We start from the raw sequence: 22,602 nt of genomic DNA on the forward strand, positions 1-22,602 counted from the left end.
TTATGAAAAGATAATATATACCACATCTGAATCATAGACAGGACGAGGGCCGACGGGGGCGGATACCAAAACCATCGCACTATATAAGATGCAATAATAAAAGTAAGAAAATTATACAAGTATCTATATAAACATACAAGTAAGAGTTTTTCTTCCTTTCAAAAAGAAGATAAGAACAAGAGGCTCACCACGGTGGTGCCGGCGACGCGGGCGATCGACGGCGGTGAAGACGGGGACGGGACGTGACAGACCGCTAAACCTAGACAAATATTGAGAAAAATGGAGCTTGGAGGTGGAGCTTGGAGAGGAGAAAGCTTAAGTAGTGTGGCTCGGGCATTCCATCGAACACCTCGTGTGCATAGGAGGTGAGCTAGAGCAACACAAAGCTCTCTCCTCGCCGGCCACGAAAAACAGAGCAGTGAGAGTGCTCTGCTCGCGGGGTATATATAGGCAATTAATTGGTCCCGGTTCGTGGCATGAACCGGGACTAAAGGGAAGCCTTTGGTCCCGGTTTGTGCCTCGAACCGGGACCAATAGTGGTGGGCCAGGAGCAAGGCACATTGGTCCCGGTTCATCCTGCCAACCGGGACCAAAAGGTCCAGACGAACCGGGACCAATGGCCCACGTGGCCCGGCCGGCCCCCTGGGCTCAAGAACCGGGTCCAATGCCCCCATTGGTCCCGGTTCTGGATTGAACCGGGACTAATGGGCTGGACCGGCCTGGACCATTGCCCCCTTTTCTACTAGTGTATGAAGAGAAGGTTCAGTTAGAGTTCAACCTCATACCAACCAGGAGCAAACTTGGAAGATCTAGAAGAGCATTAGTGAAGGAGATAAGGGGGATGATGATCAATACAAGCAGTTATGGGATTATGGAGAGGAATTAAGGAAAAGTAATCCTGGCCGTAAATTTTTCCTTTGCACAAAGGAGATAGTAGATGAGAAGACAAAAGAGACACATGATCACTTCTCGACATTGTATTGGTCTTTGGATGCATGCATGAGAGGTTGGATTATGGGGTGCAGGCCAATAATTTTTATTGATGGATGTCACATAAAGACCAGATATAAAGGGAATTTACTCACAGCTGTTGGTATTGACCCAAATGACTGTATCTATCCTATAGCATTTGGCATTGTGGAAGTGGAGTCAACTAGCAGTTGGGAGTGGTTTCTGGCAAGCTTAAAGGATGACCTCAACATATGCAACACATCTCCATACACAATCATGAGTGATAAGCAAAAGGTACGAGCTCAATAAATTACTTTCTGCTCCCTACATGACTTGTTGTAGTGAAATTTACTTGCTTTTGTTAAATTGCAGGGTCTGATAAAAGCAGTGGCAAAGATATGGCCTGATGCTGAACATAGGTTTTGTGTTAGGCATATGTACCAGAATTTCCACAAGATCCACAAAGGTGAATAGCTAAAGAACAACTTGTGGGCAATTGCTAGGGCCACAAATGTTCCTGCATATACTAGAGCAATGGAAAAGATGAAACAAGACAACTTTGATGCATACAAATGGACTGAGAAATGGCCTCCAAGAACGTGGATTAAAGCATTTTTAACCCTTTTCCAAAGTGTGATATTCTACTCAATAACATGTCTGAAGTTTTCAATAGGTAAGTATTTACTTGAGTTGTACCATGTGTAAACTAGTTAATTCTCATGTGTGTAGTAACATGTTTGTTTTCAATCAATTGACAGCTGGATCTTAGACTCAAGAGAACTACCCATTAAATCAATGTTGAATCGCATGAATGACAAGATCACAACCAGGATGTACAACAAGCAAAAGGAGGTGGCCACTGATAGGAAATGGACTAGTAGATTGTGCCAAAAAATTCGGAAGAAACTTGACAAGTTTACTGAATGGGCTGCTCACTGCATGGTTCAAGGGGCAGGTCAAAAGGTTTTCAAGGTGCTCTCAATGAACCATTCTTATATAGTGGATTTGAACAATGAGAGTTGTGACTGCAAAAGATGGGAGCTGTCAGGAATTCCTTGTCATCATGCTATAGCTTGCATTAGAGAGGAGAGGATAAATCCTGAAAGCCTGGTGCATGAATGCTATTCAGTACAAACATACAAAAGAGCTTATGGTTTCAACATCAAGCCAATGAGAGACCAGGAGCATTGGACAAAGATGGATGGAGTAGAGATGTACCCACCTGTGTACACAAAGGTCATGGGCAGACCAAGGAGAAATAGAAAGAAAGATCCAGAAGAGAAGCAAGAAAAAGAAGGAGGGAAGACACTTACTAAACATTGTGTAACAATGCACTATTCTCTGTGTGGAGGTGCAAATCACAATAAGAAAGGCCACAATAAATGGCAAGAAACTAACAAAGAGGCACCTCAAGCTACAGAAGATGATTCCGAAGAAGAGTTTGATGATCCATCCATAATTTCTATAAGTTGCAGTGTGCACCAAGTTTCTAATTCCTGTTATTACTTTCAGTCATACGTGCAACTAAATTGTTGTAAATGCAGAACATAATGGCACACATAGTACATCCAACCATGGATCCAACTCAGACCCCATGATCAATGGTTTATCTCTTGCAACAAATGGTAATGTTCTTAATCTGCTATGTTTCTTTGTTTGAATCTTTCTCATTATCACTTGAACTAAATGTCTGCATTTTCCTTTGCTTAATTAGGAGAGGATGTCATATCAGCCAGTCATGGATCATGGCCCTCTTCCTGAATCTACGTTTGTTGCCCAAGCCAGAGCTACCATACCTCCACCTAGAGTGACAACAGCTATGTCAAGTGGTAGGGTCAGAAGGAGGGGGGGTTACTGAAGATATTCCGGAAGATGTTCCTCAATCAAGCCACCAAGTAAATCCAAATGCAAGAGGCAGGAAGAGGCAAGTTACACGAAGAGGTGGAAGAGGAAATGAGAGAGGCAATGCTACAAGAGGTGGAAGAGGAGCTCAGAGAGGAAATGCTACAGGAGGTGCAAGAGCAGGTGCTGGAAGAGTAGGTGCCAATGGAGGAACAACAGGACCAGGGGCTGGACTATGGAACTTGATGGTTGGAGCAGACGAAGATAACTCACATGTGGGAGCAGAGGAGGAGCCAATCACACAAAATGCACCACAGGGGGATCAGTGGACTGATGACTTCCTCTCCATGTAGATGAGAAAAGATATACACAAAGTTCATGTCTGAACTAGATGAAAATGCACCCAATGAACTTACATTTTGCTTACAGGCCTATTTTGATTACCAGACTTGTTCTTATTAATGCAATGAACATTTGGATGCGATATTATGTACCTTGAACCTAAGTATTTGGTTGGCATATTATGTACCAGACCTTTTTATAGTGTTGCTGTCAAAAAATTGGTACTGAATATCACTGTCTTGCTGTCAAATTTTGGCACTGAAAATCACTCTGTTGCTGTCAAATTTTAGATGTGATGTTCACACAATTGTTATCAAAATTTGGCACCGAATATCAGTATTGCTGTCAAAAAATTGGTACTGAATATCATTGTTTTGCTATCAAAATTTAGCTATGATGTTCACACAAATGCTGTCAAATTTTGGGACTGAAAATCACTCTCCTGATGTCAAATTTTAGCTGTGATGTTCACACAATAGTTATCAAAATTTGGCACTGAATATCACAGTGTTGCTGTCAAAAAATTGGTATTGAATATCCTGTTTTGCTGCCAAAATTTAGCTGTGATGTTCACACAATTGCTGTCAAAAATTGGTACAGGAAAGAGAACTTCTCGAATTGTCATTTTCATTCACTAACCAGACCAACATTTCAGTAGTACATCTCATTGAGTTCATCGACGTACCAGTTTTCTCTCGACTAAACCAAAATACCTTAACACAAAATGCATCAGGACCTGCCATTGCATTGCATTGTGACTAAACTTAAATACACAAATATAGCACACATTATCATCCTATCTCTGGATAGCAACCGATCTCTATCATTCTTGCAGTCAATCTCTTCTCCATTCTCTACTTCTACTTCGCAGCTTCTATGTCACCATCTTTCTCCTTCAGCTTCTTGTCCAGAACGTCTTTCTTCCCAGCAAGATCAACAATCACACTTCTCTCTCTTCCCTGCCATGGTTTGTCGATCCATTTGACATAACCACAAGTCCTCTCACCTTGTTAATCAACAATTCACACAATAATAAGAGGCTCCAATAATAACTGATGTGATCTACTCACATTATCATAAATCACAGAATTAAGAAGACCTCCAAAATTAACACTCACTGTTACCTCGTACTGTCACACCAAAAATCAAGGCCCTATGTCAACATCTTCACTGCATACACACCGACCAGGCGCATCTCTGTGCCCCCACACAATTCACCCTTGGGAAAGGAGGTGTAGGAGCAAAATGAGAAGCAGGGGAGGACCGACGGTCGGGCGGCGGGAGGATGAGAATGAATGAAGGCGGTACCTTGCGTCGGAGAGGCTAGAGGTGCTGCAGCAGCTGGAGCCATGGGCGGAGGCGCACATGCTGCCGCTGCTCAAGCCGGCAGCGTGTTGTGGAAGCTGGAGGACATGCTGCCGCTGCTCAAGCCGGCGGACGAGCTGTGGAAACTGGCGGACATGCTCCCGGATGCGGCGGCGCTAGGCATGGAAGGCTTCAACTCGGCGTGCCTCCAGCTCCGCGGCAGGGCGTAGGGCGTGCCGAACGCGCAACTGGTGTGCCTCGTTGGGAACATGGCCACGGAGGAGCCCCTCGCCGCCGCCTACTTGTGCACTGCGCGCCGCCGCTGTCGAAAGGGGAATTAGGGATTTGGTGGGCCGGATGAGGGCTGCTGCGGCCCAGGGGCTTATGTGCGAAAAATAAACAAAAGGAAGGGGGTTTTCACATTATTTCACCCAGCCGCGCGGCCACACGCCTCTGTGCACGATGGAACTCGCTGACAGTGGGCCCCGCAGACACGCTGGCATCCTAGTCAGCAGCGCGATCGTACGAAAACCTGTTTCGAACCGTATTTGCACCAAAGAGCCAAGTTTTTGCACCAAATCAGCGTATTCTTCAAATTCGTGCACCAAAGTGAACATTGGCGGCAAGTTTTCCCTAGTAGTGTGTGGTCATTTGTTGGACTAAAATCAGTGTTGTTTTTCACTAGCTTCTCATTCATTGCGATGGAAACTTTCAATCGTACAGCCAAATTCACGTAGTAAAACCAATTCTCCGTTAGAATGGATGAATTATTTTCATATTCATGACTATATATACACAATTTACAATTCATTTAGATAAAAGTATATAATTAGGGCATCAGGTCTAATCTCTACCTAATAATAAAGTACGGAGGGTTTCTGTCGTCCGTCATTCTTTTTTGCAAAAACGTCCCTGTAGTTTATTGAAATCAACCCGCAGTCCATCTTTAAGTCATACCGAACCGTTTTTTTCAATTTTCTCAGAAAACCCCCTGACGTTTCAGGTAATCAACCCGCCGTCCATATTTAAGTCATACGAATCATTTTTTTGTTTTAACAGAAAACCCGCTGACCTTTCGGTTAATCAATCCGCTGTTTATCTAAAACAAAATTATCCATATCTTTTAAACCGTAACTCTGATTTTAACATATTATATATGAAATTTGATTTAAAAATGTGTAGAATCTAAATATGCTGTTATTTTTAGCTGTTAAATACTTTTAAACTATTAATTTGGATGCAAACTTAATCTATAGTGCACGGTCCATTTTTCTTTCGCACTGGTGGCGATCCAAGTTGGAAATAAACACACATTAAACTAAAACCAAATTGAGAGAAAAAAATATTGATAACCATGCATGCACAACTCTGAAAAACCTCGCGTTAAAAAACAACATTTTTCTCATCTTATTCTGAGCGATTGTGTGCGTGCGAGCGCGCACGCTTGTGAGAGAGAGAGACGCCTTAGGACAGACCACATTAAAATGCATTTTGGTTGTGTGAGCATTGAGACCACCGTCAGGAACACAAATGTGATGTCATTTTAAAATAAAGAATGTCTACCTATCAGGGTCTCGAGTCGTGGTTATTGGGTTAAGGGTGTGTGTTTTTTTCTGTCCCGTTGCAACGCACGGGCTCTTTTGCTAGTGATGATAAAACAAATCTACGCAAGTAAGCTAATTCGATCTAAGCCTAGAAACTTTGTAATATGTATTCTAATAAATGTTAACAATATACTTATATTTACGAATGAAGGGAGTATCAGTGCAGTAGACTAACCACATAATATCCTGGTGTCATTCCACCGTCGCGGAGCGCAGCGTCACATCGCCGGGGGCGATCAATTTTGGTTGCAACGCTGCCGATTCAGTACTAGTTTTCTCCTCCCGAAACTTCCCTAGGCTTGCAACTCATCACTACCTCTGGTCTGCCGTCAAGGTGGCATTATCTCCATGGATCGATCCACACCTGCCAGTCCGGCATGCCCTTCCCTTCGACCCTTCTTGATGGAGGTGTGATGGAGTATTCCGATCAGCAGCCATCACTTGCAGGCTTCGGTTATGATTACAGAAGCGGCTTGGAAACGAAGAGGTTAGCGTCTAGCGATATGTGCTTGCATGGACCAACTCCAGGTCGTGGGTGGATATGCTAATCCTGCAACTAAAAGCTTCTCTTCTCCTCCACGATGGGCTGTCATCTTTCTTTACCTTATTTTGCGCATCTAGCAAAGAGATTGGCCTGTACAAATGGGCTAATACGCTCATAGTTCACGTTATAGCGAAGTCTGAAGCGATAGGGGGAGGGGACAAAGCATGTTATGTACACCCACCGAATAAAAAAATAGTGATTAACTGAAGGCCATCGTGGGGGGAGGATGGAGGGCCCTTGAATCCGTCCCTGGGCACACATGTCAATGTCATTAGTCCCTACTATTTAGCATTGGGACACACATGTCAATGTCATTAGTCCCTACTATTTAGCATTGTTGCATGTTTACCAACATACAGTAATAGCTGGACTTTCCAATAATGTGTGTACTAACAACTAAAAACGATTTTAGCATTGCTGGGTGGGTTGTGGACACACACCTCCATTTCACCAGTACCTACTATCTAGCATCATTACATATTTAGCAGAGAATGGTAACCCTTGGTCTTCCATTCATGTATGGATAAAAACAACAAAAAATTTAGTCGTTCACATATGGGATGGCCTTTTCGATAAGCATGCACGAACATGAGATGATGATTGATGTGTGGGCGCAGATTAGACTGTTGGGTGCCGGTGGCGGGCTGTGGCCACACACATCCATGCCATCGGTCCCTACTACTACTTAGCATCATTGCGGGTTTACCGTTGTAGGGTAACAACCATCCTTTCCATTTATGTTTGAGAAGACATCTAACAACCTTTTTTCTCCTAGTTATGTGACGGGCCTTTTTCACGAACATAAACAACTGCGAGACAACGATTGGGGTGTGGGAGCGTATCCGGCCTGTGGGTGGGGTTAGTTACACATGTCCATTTCATTGGTCCCTACTTATATTTAGCATCATTTCATCTTTACCAGTGCAGGGTAACCTCTAGCCTTTCCATTTATGTAAGGACCATAGAGAACTAGCAACAATTGGTCTTCCAGTGTATATATGTTGTGGTTAGGTTGTGAGGGAAGTCCCAGTGATCCATCATGTAATATATCTTAGGCAAGCCACTTCAAACAAACTTCTGATATGGCATCAAATTTAATGAGGAAAGAGAGAGTTACAATGTCTTAATCCAGATATAGTTTTTATCACAAACCAAGACAACTCATATTATTTTATCGCCCAAAACATATTAAATGAGAGATAAGATACAACAATAAGATATAATGCGTTGAAGGGGATCTAAATACATTATCATTGCATATGATATAGTCTAAGGTCTAATGCATTAGGAGTTCCTTGAAGAACACATGTGCACGATGCGACGATTGGGGTGTGCGAGCGGCCGCGGACTATGTATGGATTATGGAAGACTTTCATGTCCATGGACACACATGGTCAATGTAACTTCTAATACTTCACGTGCTATCCTTAATTGGGTGATTGGTGAGATCGGTCACTACTTGTCCTCCAATCCATATATCGGCCAAATGGCCTGATGAGTGTGCACCATGATTGGAGTATGCACACCCATGTGGACGATGGGTGAGATGTGGGGGCACGTGCATTGATGTCATTGGTCCCTGCTGCTGCTGATAATGATATTTAACATCATGGAATCAATGTGTTTGTTTTCTTCTTCACGTATTATCTTTGATTGGGTGGTGGAGGAGATCGGCGATGATTTGAGAAACAATGATGCATACATGTTGGGTGACTTACCGGCGTCCTCCACGATTTTAAAGCATGTGATCGATGCATTTGAGTTGTTCCAGGGTTTCACAGCAATCCGCTAAGACCCAAGTTAAAATTTTCTTTTAAAATATTTCTTTTCAATGTGAGTGCACCTAGACCCAAGTTAATCTGCCCTTTTAGCTTTGCTTTGTCTACCAGAAGCCACTAAGGGCGTGAGGAGGCTCGACAAATTAGTGTAACCAGCACAGTCCGCTGGGTTTATAATAACTTGCAGAGCCGGAAAATAAAACTCACATGTGACACAAACATATTATAATTTTCCAATTTCGGATGCATGTTTGGCCTTTTAGTAAATATCCAATAAATTTTTTTGGGGGAAAAGTACATATCCAGTATGTGATCTAAACAAATTATTGGTCGCAACAATATTTACAACTAGACGTAATGATAGTTTTATTTGTATGTTCCTAACTGTTTTATACTAAACAAAATTGCTCCTCTCCAGTGACGTGGGGGGAGCCAGTGGTGCGGCACGCACGTTCGCGGTTGACGATGGTGGTAGTCGAGCTTTCAGCCCAGCAGTGGAATTGCACCTCTGGTGCACGGAAAGGTGGATGAAGCGTTGGATCCATTTTCAACCGCTCTACCTTGTACTGATGACAATGATCCAAGGAGGCACAACAGTGTCTGGAGGTGGGGAGCTTGGTCTCTGTGCACTGGGATCCAGTTAATTTCGAAAAGGGGTGTTTTGTTACTTGAAAGGTTTAAGCATTATCCGGCCTCTGCATAACTATTATGTACATAGCCAAACAAGTTCTCTCACACAAACGAAAATTAAGGAGGCGAAATACAAAGAAACATTTAGAGTCTGTATAACGCCTAAAGCGGAGGTGGGCCAATCCTAAGATCATGCTGCCACACATGTTGGGTAAAAGTATCCCTCGCCATATCCTCCTATCATGTACACACCTCCATAAACATGTCTCTATTCTTCATTCGTTGTAGAGTGGACCATAAACGAAGAGTCCCGGTACATCTGTAGATAACCAACATCCGAGAAGTACTTTTAATGTTAAAAACCTTATCATTTCTACATAGCCAAAGCGACCAAATAACCGCAAGCGCTCCCACCCTAAGAATAGTTCTAAACCTGTAATCAATCCCATGTAACCAATTACCGAATACATTAGCAACACTACAAGGGGGATACAAGCCAGAAGCTATCTGGATGACTGACAATATAAAACGAGCCAATTTGCATTGGAAGAATAAATGTTTTATTGTTTCATCATGGTGACAAAAGACACATTGCGGACTTCCATGCCAATTTCTTTTAATAAGGTTATTTTTAGTAAGAATGACTCGGCGACGAAGATACCATGCAAATGTTTTCTTGTTATTATCAACTGGCACATCAGACTGGATTAACGCTCTATACATAGACTCCACTGAGAATTGTCCATTCTCATGTAGGTTGCATCGAAATACATCAGACCCATGTGACTAATGCACCATGGACAACAACTGGAGCAGGATGTACCACGATTGAAGTCTGGGTTCAATTAAATCTCTTCTGAACGTCACATTTGGCAGAAATGATTCCATTACCGTGGCGATAGTATCACCTTTGTGACGCACAATGTTGTATAGAGCCGGTTATTGTTCTCGGAGTGACATTTCCTAGCCACTTGTCCTCCCAGAATCTAATTTCCGAGCAGTCCTTAATTGAGAATGATCCATAGGAGAAGGAATATTTCTTCGTAGCCATCAGACGTGCCCAAAAGTGGGATCCAGTTAATGAGACCTATTGTTAGATCAGACATCATCAACATCTATTATTCGTGCATTTCTTGAAGGTTTTGGCTCAAACTCGATTTCGGTGATGAAATAGTAATGGTTGATCTTTGGTTGGAGCCATCAAAGTTGGCAAACCAATGCTTTATCTAGTTTTCTATTAGAATTGGAAATGATGGACGCGCAGCAAATTTCACTGAAAATGGTCTAAAAGGTTGATTGTATAACAGTGGCCGAAGCCAAAGCAAATAAATTAAAAATAGACAGAAGTTGAGGGATGGCAGAATCATCGCACAATAACGCATGCCAGCTAGGCATCAGCAATTCAGCATCACCAGTATTGTGCGATGTCCTGGGGTAGCCGGCTAGAGCGTCGCATCGTCACTACATACAAACCCTAGGCAGGGAAGCAAGAGATGCAGTAGACCCGAGTCACCCAGGATAGCGACTCGGGGCTGTTCAACTCAAAATTGAGTGCAGCGGAGTTTTTTTACGGCATTGCTTTTGTCGAGAGAATGTATATTCTTTTAATTCTCCTTTTGTTTCTTTGTAACACTTTATGTTTTTAAGGGGGGGTATGTTTTATTAGCAGAGCAACGATACTGCGAGTCTTTTATTAGATATCCGTTGGAGTACACCATGTAGGGTAGATATAGGTACACAATGTTGAATTTATTCATTCGTTCATTCATTATTTAATCAAGGAAGCAAGCATGATTCAGATGGACGCATGAATATAAGAGGTTACATTCTAGACAGGATAGATTCGGTTAACTGTAATCGGTCTTGACGTATGCGGTGAACAAGGGGGAAGTGCCTCGTTCAATGGTGGCACGCACGGAGCAGCGAGCATTGCGGTCGTTGGCATCCCATTCATAGCCGCGTTGCTGACTCGGCTATAGAGATCGCCATTGTTCAAGCGCGACTGGAAGGAGCCGACGCTCCCCACCTCACAGTAGGCCTTGTTGCGGTAGAAGGCTCCCCGGGGGCGCTCCAGCCAAGCATGAAGTCGCGGTCGCGGCCATTGCAATCCTTGCCGCGGTAGACCAGTCCTGCCATGGACCCAGATGACGCGGCCGTCTTCTTCACGTGGAGGAAGGACGCCCACTGGCCATTGACGATCTCGGGAGGGTACGGCGTCGTCCCGATGTAGCCGAACCAGTCGGCGTCATCTACCTACCGCAGGGTGTCGCCGGTTTGGTTGTAGATCAGGCACAAGGTCGACACTCCATTGCCCCACCAAGTTTTGAGATCCCTCACGTATCTGCAAAGCATGGCATTGAACATAAATACAACATATATATAGTTCTTGTTCTAACCATGCATATACAACATATATATGTCGTGTCGACCGGCCACTAGTATAAACTCACCTGACAGCCTTGTCGTCCTTACTGTCCTCGCTAACAGGAAGTGATGCCTGTAGTGCCCGGTCTTTCTGGCTCTTCTTCTCACCAGCATACCGCACCATTGTATATATATATATATATATATATATATATGTATATATGTGCGCTTGCCAATTGCGAGTCACCAAAACAATTTGCCATCTCTCTCTCTCTCTCTCTCTCTCTCTCTCACTATATATATATATATATATATATATATATGTATATATGTGCGCTTGCCAATTGCGAGTCTTCTGAAGATGCCTGCGTGCCTATATATAATGAATGGTTGTCAACTGCCCCAACCATGATTCCGCCTAAAAAATCCCAACTTGGGTAAACCTCCACAAAATGCACTCAACTGCCCATAAGCATCGTTTTCAGTTTTCGGCATAGCTTTCCTTGTAATTCAGATCATTCTGAATTTTTGCTTTCTCCTATTTTCAAGAAATCGTAGGAGCTCAATTACCTTCTTCAACCAGTCAATTCTGTAACCCATTAGTGTAGAGTGCATCATCTCGATGTAATCCCTATCCACTTCGTTATCTGGCTTGCAAAGCTCATCCTGCATCATCATCGACACTTTTTCATGCATACTTCCCAGCAAAACAGAATTAAGAAACAGGAATGCTAGTGGTTATCAGATGCAATCACATTTGCCATGGTGGTATGCTTGTAATTTAGCTAGAAACATATTTTTCGCAGATGCTCCCACCGCTCACAAGCCTCTTGCATGCAATTTTATCAGATGTTTAAAGACTCTCAAAGCAAACCCAGGCCAGCACAAAAAGACAACTTATGTATACATAGCATGCCACAAAACAAAGTATAAAATCCGATTCACACTTTATGACAGACATATTTGACTTCCTCGTTTATGCACGCAGATGATTTGAACAGTTAACTGAATATACGAGCATACCAACTTAGCAAGCATCAATATCAGTAGGTATTTTTCTGGCAGCGTCTAAATTCAGTATGCAAAAACTATATTTCTAAGTCACGACAAAGATCATGGCGGTCAGCTGAAGTATGTCGTACGACAAAAGTACAAACACAACAGCACTCACTCAACAAAAAAATTCAGAACAAAGACACATAATGGTTTCAGGGCGCACCTTTTTATCCAACCTGGATCCTCCGGATTCACCCTATTGGTCGACTGTGCGGACCTCGACGTCACCCGTTACCCAGTTACCGCCCCTGGCTAGCACCGCCAACACGTTTCCCGCACCCGGACCCAGCGTTCGAGTCCGGCGACTCAATGCCCGTGCCATCAATCCGTAGGAGGACCGCCAGATGAGCCGGATCTGGGTGGTCCAAGCTGTCGGCGAGCTCTTCCCTGAGCGGAAATCTGCAAGCCATGGCCATTTGGAGGCGGCGTTCGAATTGGTCAGCCGTCGACCCATGTCTCCCGCACAGCCAAAAAATTGATAATCTCCAACTAGGGCAGGGTTTCCTAACCTGTCAAGCGCATCCAGCAAGAAGCCAAGAACTTCAGGCCAGCGTCTTCCATCGTCGATTGGCTGCAGCCAGGGCAGTCGGGGGTGGAGTATTGCTGCCGGCGGCGGCGGAGGCCGGTTTGGAGAACAACCTAGGTTTGTGGGTTCAGCGGGTCCCAACTGTCCAAGCTAGCAGTCGACAACGAACACCTGTTCCACGGCTCAGCCTAAAAAGCAAACGATCAGGTCCACGGACTAGCCAGACCCACGCGACGGCACACGTCCATACATACAATTCGGGCGCGCTTACATGCACTATTCGCTATGTAGACGCGCAGTATATCAATTTTCCCACGAATCAGCACAGACTTGTCAGACCAAATTTTGCGAATCCCAAAACGAGAACAGACGAGGGGGATTTCGGGTGCAGCTGTGCCCGAGCACCGAAACGCCTCATCCAGTATAAAGGATATATCTATGTTTGTAATTTCTTTCAACTCTTGTATTAGTAAATTATTTTCATCCACTAATGTTGTTGATTTTATAATACCTTTTCAGTTGGGTTGTAGTTTTATAATCTGTTAAATTAGAGGTCACATTTTCCCGATTTTTGTGTTGATTTGTTATTCATTTTTGATTTTCTTTTCTGTGCCACTCATGTGAATTTAGTATAAAATAGATAGATGTGAATCAAGAAAACTTATACATTTTATTTGGAATTAGTCCTAGTTGACTTTGTAGAAACAATTTTTACATGTCTTTTAATTGAGCTTATGTAATCCATGTCACCAAATATCAGTGTGGACCAATGGCATTGATTTGTGTGCCCACGCCACCCACTGGCGGCCACATCTGTGTGGACACCTCAATTGCCACCTAGCAAGCATGCGTGCTCTTCAGAAAGGCCAATCATTCCAAATATGAAGCGGACCACCATGGATAGATCTCATCCACCATCCAATTAATGATACGGATTTGCTAATTCTCACATGATAATTATTAACAATGTCTCATGTACCACCTACCCCATTTTATTTACATGGAGATTTATGCCATTTTTCCCCATTTGATTGATTTATGTTATTTGCTAGCTATTTCTGATATTCTAATTCACATTCTGTGCAACTACACTTATACGTCAACCCTAGATGCACGCAGTTGCGCATTCGCGTACTGACACCGAAATTTACAATCATGTACTAACAACATTTGCGCACCCACCGGAATTTACATTTACATTTTCTATTTTATCTTTTTACTCCCTTCATTTTTATTTACTCTGCATAATAGAGTTGGCTGAAGTCAAGCTTCATAAAATTTGACCAAATTTATAGAAAATACTCCCTCTGGTCCTTTTTACTCTCCATATAAGAATTGTCTTAAGTCAAACTTCGTAAAGTTTGACCATATTTATATGAAAAAAATACTATCATCTATAATGCTAAACTTATACAATATGAAAACTAAAGTCATGACACATCTAATGTTGTTGATCTCATATTCTGAATGTTGGTATTTTTTTCTATAAACTTGGTCAAAGTTTACGAGATTTGACTTCAGACAAATTTTATATGTGAACTAAAAAGGACCGGAGGGGGTAATATAAACATTTAGCATAACATATGTATAAGACGTGAAAGTACATTCAATAATAAATTCAATAGTAATGATTTGTTATTCTATATGTTAATATATTTGTTTATAAACTTGATCAAGGTTTACAAAGTTTGCCTTTGACCAAAGCTAATACGCGGACTATAAAAAAACGGAGGGAGTACATGCTTCCCATACCACAACATGGAGGGCTGGGTTCAGGCCATTGTCTAACCCTTGTATTTTATTTCCTTGTGGTTGCTGTTGTATGGTTCGTTTATTCTTTTCTTTTGACTTGTTATGTTTTTCTCCTTCTTTTGTATAGCTTTTTTCTACCTTTGGAACCTTTGTAATATGTAAAAAATTAATTAAAATACGCAGCAGAGTCCTGCTGTTTCCCTAAAAAAAATGTTCACCAATCACACGCAACTACCTTTGCATGCCACCCGATTGGACGCAACTACATCTACATATAGAAAAAATAAAACAAAATGTCCAGAAGAAAGAAAGAGAAAGCCAAAAAAATTGAGAGAAGAAAATAAAAAAACAAAACGTAAATGCTTATGATATATAGAGAAGACTTAGTTAATTCCCATCTGGTTGAGAGCTACACTATTGGGAAAGGGCCTATAGGTGAACTCAAACGAGTCGCGGGCTCAATATAACATCTGCCACTGCTACGCTGGAGAAGTAGCATTGGTGTGTAGTAAAATGGACGCGCAACTGCTCTTGTCACAGCAGTGGCCGGAACTAGATCGTACCCGCCACAGGTGAACTGTCTTCAAGATCACCTCTTGTTGAGATGCTTTGGTGGCGGTCACCGCTTGTCGCCCATCACTGGTCCAACACATAGGCATGGCGGGCAGGAAATGCTGCCCGCCACACATGTCTTTCAGCAACTCGTGCTGAAGGTATTAAAACATTAGAAAAACTAGCAGCGGCGGGTTCTTAACACGATGTGGCGAGTTGTTTTCTATGCCCGCCATCTACACTTAGCTGTGGCGGGTGAGTGTGCGTGCCCGTCACTGGCCGTAGATCATATGGTTTTAGGGCTTCTGAGCACCACGCGCGCACAAACCGTTCACATCTCTAGCTTCTCTGAATATCGACAACCATCTCTTTCGCCCGTCGCCACGTTGTGCCGGCCTTGGATGTCGCCACCGTCACGCTTGCCCTTGCTCCGGCGGCTAGCAGGTCGGCGCCGCCCCCCTCGTCCTCATCATCCCTATCGCCTTCACCGTCCGCCGCCGCCGCATCGAACGTTATCGCCGTCTGCCGCTGCATCGAATGCCCCCGATGCCACCGTTGCCCTCGCCTTCCGCCGACTCCAATGTCCGCCACATCCCCGACGTCCTCAACCTCCCTGTCTTTTTCGTCTGCCCCGGTAAACCACATCTTTTTTTATTATATATTTAGATTGTTCTTTGCTGACAAAGTCATGCTTGTTGAGTCCTTAGGATACAACCTCATGTCAGTCTCAATGCTTTGTGATCTTGATATGGTTGTTGTCTTTGGCAAGTATCGCTGTGTTGTGATTATGGAAGCTGACAATTCCAAAGTCTTCGAAGGCTTTAGGAGAGGAGACTTGTATATTGTTGATTTCTCTACAGGACCACAACCAGCTGTGTGTCTACTTGCAAAAGCTTCAGAAGGCTGGCTATGGCATCGACGACTTGGCCACGCAGGCATGAGGAATTTGCACAAGCTTGCGAAGAAGAAGCATGTCATTGGCATTGAGAAAGTCAAATTCCTCAAGGATCACTTATGCGGAGCCTGTGAAGCTGGAAAAATGACCAAGGCCAAGCATCCAGCGAAGACTATCATGATCACTACTCGTCCATTCGAATTGCTTCACATGGACCCCTTCGGACCTAATCATTACTCAGCAGTCACTAATGCTGCATCTCTATATGGTTTTGTCATTGTTGATGATTACTCTCGATATACATGGGTACACATTGTTACTTACAAACATGAAGTGCAGGAAGTCTTCAAACGATTTTCCTCGAGGGCTTCAACCAACTTTAGTGTGAAGATCAAGCACATCAGGAGTGACAGTGGAACTGAGTTCAAGAATTCCGGTCTTGATGACTATCTTGATGAACTTGGTATTACTCATGAGTTATCTGCTCCCTATACTCCTCAGCAGAATGGCGTCGTGGAGCGCAAGAACAGAACTCTTGTTGAGATGGCTCGCACTATGCTTGATGAATACAAAACGCCTCATCATTTTTGGGTTGATGCAATTGATACTGCGTGCCACATCATCAACAGAGTATATCTTCACAAATTCTTCAAGAAGATGGCCTATGAACTCCTCACTGACAAGAAACCCAATGTGAGTTATTTCAAAGTCTTCGGTGCTAAATGTTGGATTAGAGATCCTCACCATAATTCTAAATTTGCACCGAAAGCACCTGAAGGTTTTATGCTTGGTTATGGAAAGGACTCGCACACCTACAAAGTCTTCAACAATGCTCTTCACAAGGTTGTTGAAACTGTAGATGTGCGGTTCGATGAAACTAATGGCTCGCAAAGAGAGCACCTACCTTCTGTGTTAGATGAACCAGCACCTGAGGATTCTATCAAGTTCAAGGCAACTGAGGATGTCATTCCTACTGAAGAATTTGCTGAAGAATTCGTTCCAGTACGTGAAGAACGTCGAGCTGATGCACCTGAAGATAATGCTGAAGAAAATGGTGCTGAAGAAAATGCTGATCAAATTCCTCAGCGACAGCCAGCTCATCCCTGCGTTGCAAAAGAAGTACAAGTGAACAAGATCATCGATGACATTGAAGCGCCAGGTCCTCTCACACGCTCAAAATCTTCACATTTATCTAACTTTTGTGGGCACTATGCTTTTGTCTCTATCACAGAGCCCACTAAGGTAGATGAAGCATTTCTGGTGCCGGAGTGGATTTAGGCTACGCAAGAAGAATTACATCAGTTTGAGCTCAACAATGTCTGGGAACTGGTCAAACGTCCAGATCCTTGCAAGCATAATATCATTGGCACAAAGTGGATCTACCGCAACAAGCAAGATGAAAATGGCCTTGTGGTGAGGAATAAGGCACGACTGGTAGCTCAAGGCTACACGCAGGTTGAAGGAATTGATTTCGATGAAACTTTTGCACCTGTTGCTAGACTTGAGGCTATTCGCATATTACTTGCTTATGCTAACCATCATGATATCATCTTATATCAAATGGATGTGAAAAGTGCATTCCTCAATGGTAAGTTTGAGGAAGAAGTATATGTTGCTCAACCCCCAGGTTTTGAAGATCCAAAGAATCCTGACAAAGTCTTCAGACTTAATAAGGCCCTCTATGGCCTCAAGCAAGCCCGTCGGGCGTGGTATGATACATTGAAGGAATTCTTCGTGAAGAATGGCTTCACACCCGTTTCACTTGACCCTACTCTCTTTACTAAATCTTATGATGGTGAACTGTTTGTGTGCCAAATATATGTTGATGATATTATCTTTGGCTGTACTAACAAATGTTATAGTGATGAATTTGCATATATGATGAGTGAAGAATATCAAATGTCTATGATGGGAGAGTTGACATTCTTCTTAGGTCTTCAAATTCGTCAATGGCGCAATGGCATATTCATATCTCAGGAGAAATACCTCAAAGATGTACTGAGGAAATTCGGCATGCAAGATTGCAAAGGCGTCAAAATTCCTATGCCCACAAATGGACATCTATGCACTGATGAAAATGGTATTGACTTTGATCACAAGGTATACCGCTCCATGATTGGTTCTTTACTGTACTTATGTGCATCTAGGCCAGATATAATGCTTAGTGTTTGCATGTGTGCCCGATTTCAAGCTGCACCGAAGGAATCACACCATAAGGCTGTGAAACATATTCTTCGATATCTAGCTCACACACCAACACTAGGATTACGGTACCCCAAGGGCTCTATTTTTGATCTTATTCGATATTCTGACTCTGACTATGCTGGTGATCGTGTGGACCGCAAGTCAACTTCTGGCACTTGTCATTTCCTCGGACGATCTTTGGTCTGTTGGTCCTCGAAGAAACAGAACTGCGTATCACTGTCCACTGCGGAAGCTGAATACATTGTTGCTGGCTCTTGCTGTGCTCAAGTGCTTTGGATGAAGCAAACACTCAAGGACTATGGCATCAACATGAAGAATGTGCCTCTCCTCTGCGACAATGAGAGTGCCATCAAGATTGCTCACAACCCAGTTCAGCACTCGAAGACTAAGCACATTCAGATTCGTCATCATTTTCTTCGTGATCATGTGTTGAAGGGCGACATCTCCATCGAGCACGTGAAGACTGAAGAACAGCTAGCTGATATCTTCACTAAGCCCTTGGATGAGAAGAGATTTAGCAAGTTGCGGTGTGAGCTAAATATCTTAGAATCTTCGAATGTTCTTTGAAAAGGACACACATCCTAACACTTATGCAAAATTGATGACTTAGATGTGCAACACATGAAGAAACGTTTTTCTTCAATCAATGAAGAATAACACTCTAAGTGTGAAGAAATTAATGAAGAATTTGATTCTCAGAACCCTACGACAATTGTACGCGGTGTCTGAAATCATCATTCTTATACGGTGGGTCACGCCACCACAAAAAGTTGAAAATCTTCAATTTGAGTTTTTCCTCAGTTTTGAAATTCTGCAGTTTTTCAAATTCTTCAACTTTTCAAAATCTTCATTGTTTCCTTCGTTTTTCTTCATTGGCTATATATATATAAGTTTATGTCCTCTACAGCATTCACTTATAGCTAATTCTTCAAGTTGCTTCTTCTGCTAAGTGAATGTGATCGGACCCTTCCCCCTTTATGCTATACTCAACTCAATCTATTCATAAATTCTTCATGTGCGTTCTATTTGAAACTCGTTTAAAATCTTCACTGTGTCCTTGTTAGCTGAAGAAATTGCGAACGAAACTTTAAAACAAATCTTATCCAAATTTTCGGTTTTGCCGCACAAACTGTTCCGCATCCCACAATGCATTATTCTATTCACCCACGATCTTACACGATCTACACTACACAGTACGTGGGTGACACCTGTCGCGTGAAGGAGAAAGGGCAGGGGCACGTTCGTCCTAAATCTTCGGGCGAACAATTTTTCACCGTGTCTATAAATACCCCTCTCCCCTTCCTCACTTCATTTACTCCGCTCGACCGTTCTCTCTCTCGCTCGAGCTCCTCAAACCCTAGCGTCGCCGCTACTCCATCGTCGCCGGTGAGGAAGAGCTTCGCTGCCTCGACCTCATCGCCGTCGTACTCGCGCCGACCGCGGAAATATTCACTCCGCCGCCGCCGTAGTTGTCTTCCTCCGCCGAGTTAGGGCAAGGAAGATCTAACCTGACGAACTTCCCATCTGTTCTTCTCAGTTCGTCGTGTTCTTCACTTCGGGTGATTAAAAGTTACTTTTATTACTCGCCTTGATTCTCAAGCTTTCGTGAAAATCTTCAAAGGTGTTTATTCTTCAAATCTTCACACACATGAACACCTCAGACGTTATATGCTCTTGATTAGTTTTTCTAAGCATCATTTTAATTCAAGATTCCTCAATTGTGTGGATTTTAAATCTGTACAACTCTGGAACCTAAGACAAAGAACGCTTAGTGAAATTCCTCAAAGCTCATCTGGTCAAATTCCTCGAAACTTGTTCTTTTCGAAAAACCTTCTGAGAACGCATATGACCTCTCCAAATTCCTCGCACCTGTACGCTGTTCACAGGTACTCATGTCTGCTGCTGAATCACTAGGTTCTCATCAACTTAACTCATTTGCAGCGTTCCTCGAAGAAAAACTGCATACTTCTTCAGAGAACTCAATTGTTCAAATTCCTCAACTGAAGAATATGGCAGACGGTAAGAAGCCACAGAAAGGAGGAAAGAAACCTGAGCTCATGACTGCATTTGAAATCCCTGAGGAAATTTATGCTGACTATTGCACACCTGATGAAGCAAAATTTGGCAAAGAAAACAAAAATCAGCGCAAGGTGCGCATTCAGAAGATTGAACGGAGATGGGCAAGGGAGTGGAGGGAATACAGATATGTGACTCCAAAGTACATGAAGAAATTCGCCCTCAATCCTCCATGCCCAAGAGCTCCATTGGCACCTGGCCAAGTAGCTGAACCCACAAGCATGAAACGTGGTGAGGACTTTCCTGAAGAATGGGCTAAGCGCCAAGCTAAATTGGCAAGACAGGCCAAGGAGGCAGTGAAGAAATTCAATGAGGATTCTGCCACTGCTACTGCTGCTGAGGCCTCGGTCAAACCGAGGAAATCCATGCCAAAGAAGCCTGCTCAAAAGCCAAGTGCTTCACCAACAGCGCCCTCATGGCCCAGTTCCTCAGCAATGCCCTCACGACAAATTCCTCACACTGCCACAGCTCCACCAAAGTCCTCAACAGCTCCTTCAAAGTCCTCAGCTCCTGTGCATCTGGCTACATATCAAAGGACTACTGGTTTCTCGATTGCATCTGGTGTTTCCGCAAGTTCCTCAGCTGCACCAATTTCATCATCTGGCCCGACACTGATGAAGACCAAAGCAACAGCTGGACGAGGTCCTCGGCCAAGTCCAAAGAAGAAACAGGTCGTATTCCATGTGCCTTCTGATGATGAAGCTTCTGATGAAGAACTTGCAGAAATCATTATAGACAGACAGGTGAAGGCTGCTAGAGCCAAAGGCACATCTGTGCCACTGCTGTTGGATTCGAGAAAAATCCTCGATTACATTGATCTCTGGCACAAGGATCCGAACACACCAATGCCTGATTTTCATCTGACTCCTGGACAGAATCATATGTTGTGCCATTTCATCACTGAAGAGAAAGGGAAGTTTGAGAAGGCAAGAGATCAAGAAATCTCAATACAGAAAGGAGAAGCTCCTGAAGAAAAACGTTGTCAAAATGACACCTGAGGAACTTCTCCAGGCTCAATCTGAAATTCAAGCCCTCAGCAAAGACTTTGATGCCTACTATGCTGATTGGCAGGGAGCTAAAGTGAGATTCGTCAACCTGACGAAGAAATTCACGAATGTTGCAGCCCCATCGCAACAAGAAAATCTTCAGGCTGCAGACTCTGCTCAGCCTGCTGAAGAACATGCCAGCACCGCTGATGACTTTCAGCCTGCTAATAAACAAGCTCGTTCCAGGGCTGGTGAAGAAATTCCAGCCGCTGAAGAAATTTCCAGGGCATCCACTAGTGGTGCGCCTGAAGAAACTGAAGTGATCATGGCAACTGCATCAGTTGCGCCTGAAGAAAATCAACCAGATTCCTCAGCTCCATCTGCGCCTACACCAACTCCAATTCTTCCATGTGCATTCGATGTGAAGAAGACAAAGGCTGCAGAGCGAGCTACAGTGAAGAAAAGGAAGGCATCAGCTGCGTCAAATTCTTCGGCTGCGAAGAAAATGAAGCCAATGACCAGCTCACTCAAAAATCCAATTGATGATGTTCCGATTTCCTCCATGCCATCAAAGGACCTTGTTCCTTTTGGAGAAGACTATAAGATCCCAAGCGGATCTGATGAAGAAAATCATTCTGCTGCTTCGTCAGAGCAGATTGATGAAGAAATTAAAGTGGATGCAATCCCTTCAACGCCAATCATTTCCTCACCTATGCCTCAGTTCACAGCTAAAGAGGCTGGTGTTGAGGAAATTAAAGATGAAGATGTGGATATTGGCTGCACCACACCTGTGATGAACGATGACTTTTGGGAAAGTCAGCATCCAAATTCTCCACTCTTCACCCCACTCCAACAGATACCTCAGTCCCCTGCACCAACAGTTCAAATGGGCTCTGAAGAAACTCATCCCACGACATCTGTCCATGAAGAAATTCTAGCCACTAGTGCTGATGAACCTGCTGCTGCTGATCCTCAGACTGCACCTATTGAGGAACAAGAAATTCCTCAGCCTGAAGAACCTAAGCTCACGATTCCTGAGGTAGTAATGCAACTCACTGACACCCCTCTGCCAAAGCCAAAGGATCCGTTCTCAAGCAAACAAAAGTTCAAGGCTGAAGATTTCCTTGCCGAGCACGTATTCTTCACAGACTATAATCCATATGATTCTGCTCGCATAAGAAAGAGGCATTTCTG

General features: G+C 43.4%; 2 long non-coding RNA genes and 1 pseudogene across 2 annotated transcripts; all 3 read right to left on the reverse strand.

The window, feature by feature from the left end:
• Positions 1 to 3,717: 3,717 nt before the first annotated feature.
• Positions 3,718 to 4,757, reverse strand: LOC119326806. The gene is made up of 2 exons (XR_005158186.1): positions 4,444 to 4,757; positions 3,718 to 4,354 (listed from the first exon to the last, which is right to left on the reverse strand). It is a non-coding gene; the product is annotated as an uncharacterized LOC119326806 (long non-coding RNA).
• Positions 4,758 to 8,899: 4,142 nt separating this feature from the next.
• On the reverse strand, positions 8,900 to 11,544 carry LOC119320712 (annotated as a pseudogene).
• Positions 11,545 to 11,732: 188 nt separating this feature from the next.
• LOC119322444 lies at positions 11,733 to 13,068 on the reverse strand. The gene is made up of 3 exons (XR_005155622.1): positions 12,926 to 13,068; positions 12,580 to 12,815; positions 11,733 to 12,026 (listed from the first exon to the last, which is right to left on the reverse strand). It is a non-coding gene; the product is annotated as an uncharacterized LOC119322444 (long non-coding RNA).
• Between the last annotated feature and the right edge of the window lie 9,534 nt (positions 13,069 to 22,602).

This window comes from Triticum dicoccoides, chromosome 6B (assembly GCF_002162155.2).
Source record: "Triticum dicoccoides isolate Atlit2015 ecotype Zavitan chromosome 6B, WEW_v2.0, whole genome shotgun sequence".
Classification (NCBI taxonomy): domain Eukaryota; kingdom Viridiplantae; phylum Streptophyta; class Magnoliopsida; order Poales; family Poaceae; genus Triticum; species Triticum dicoccoides.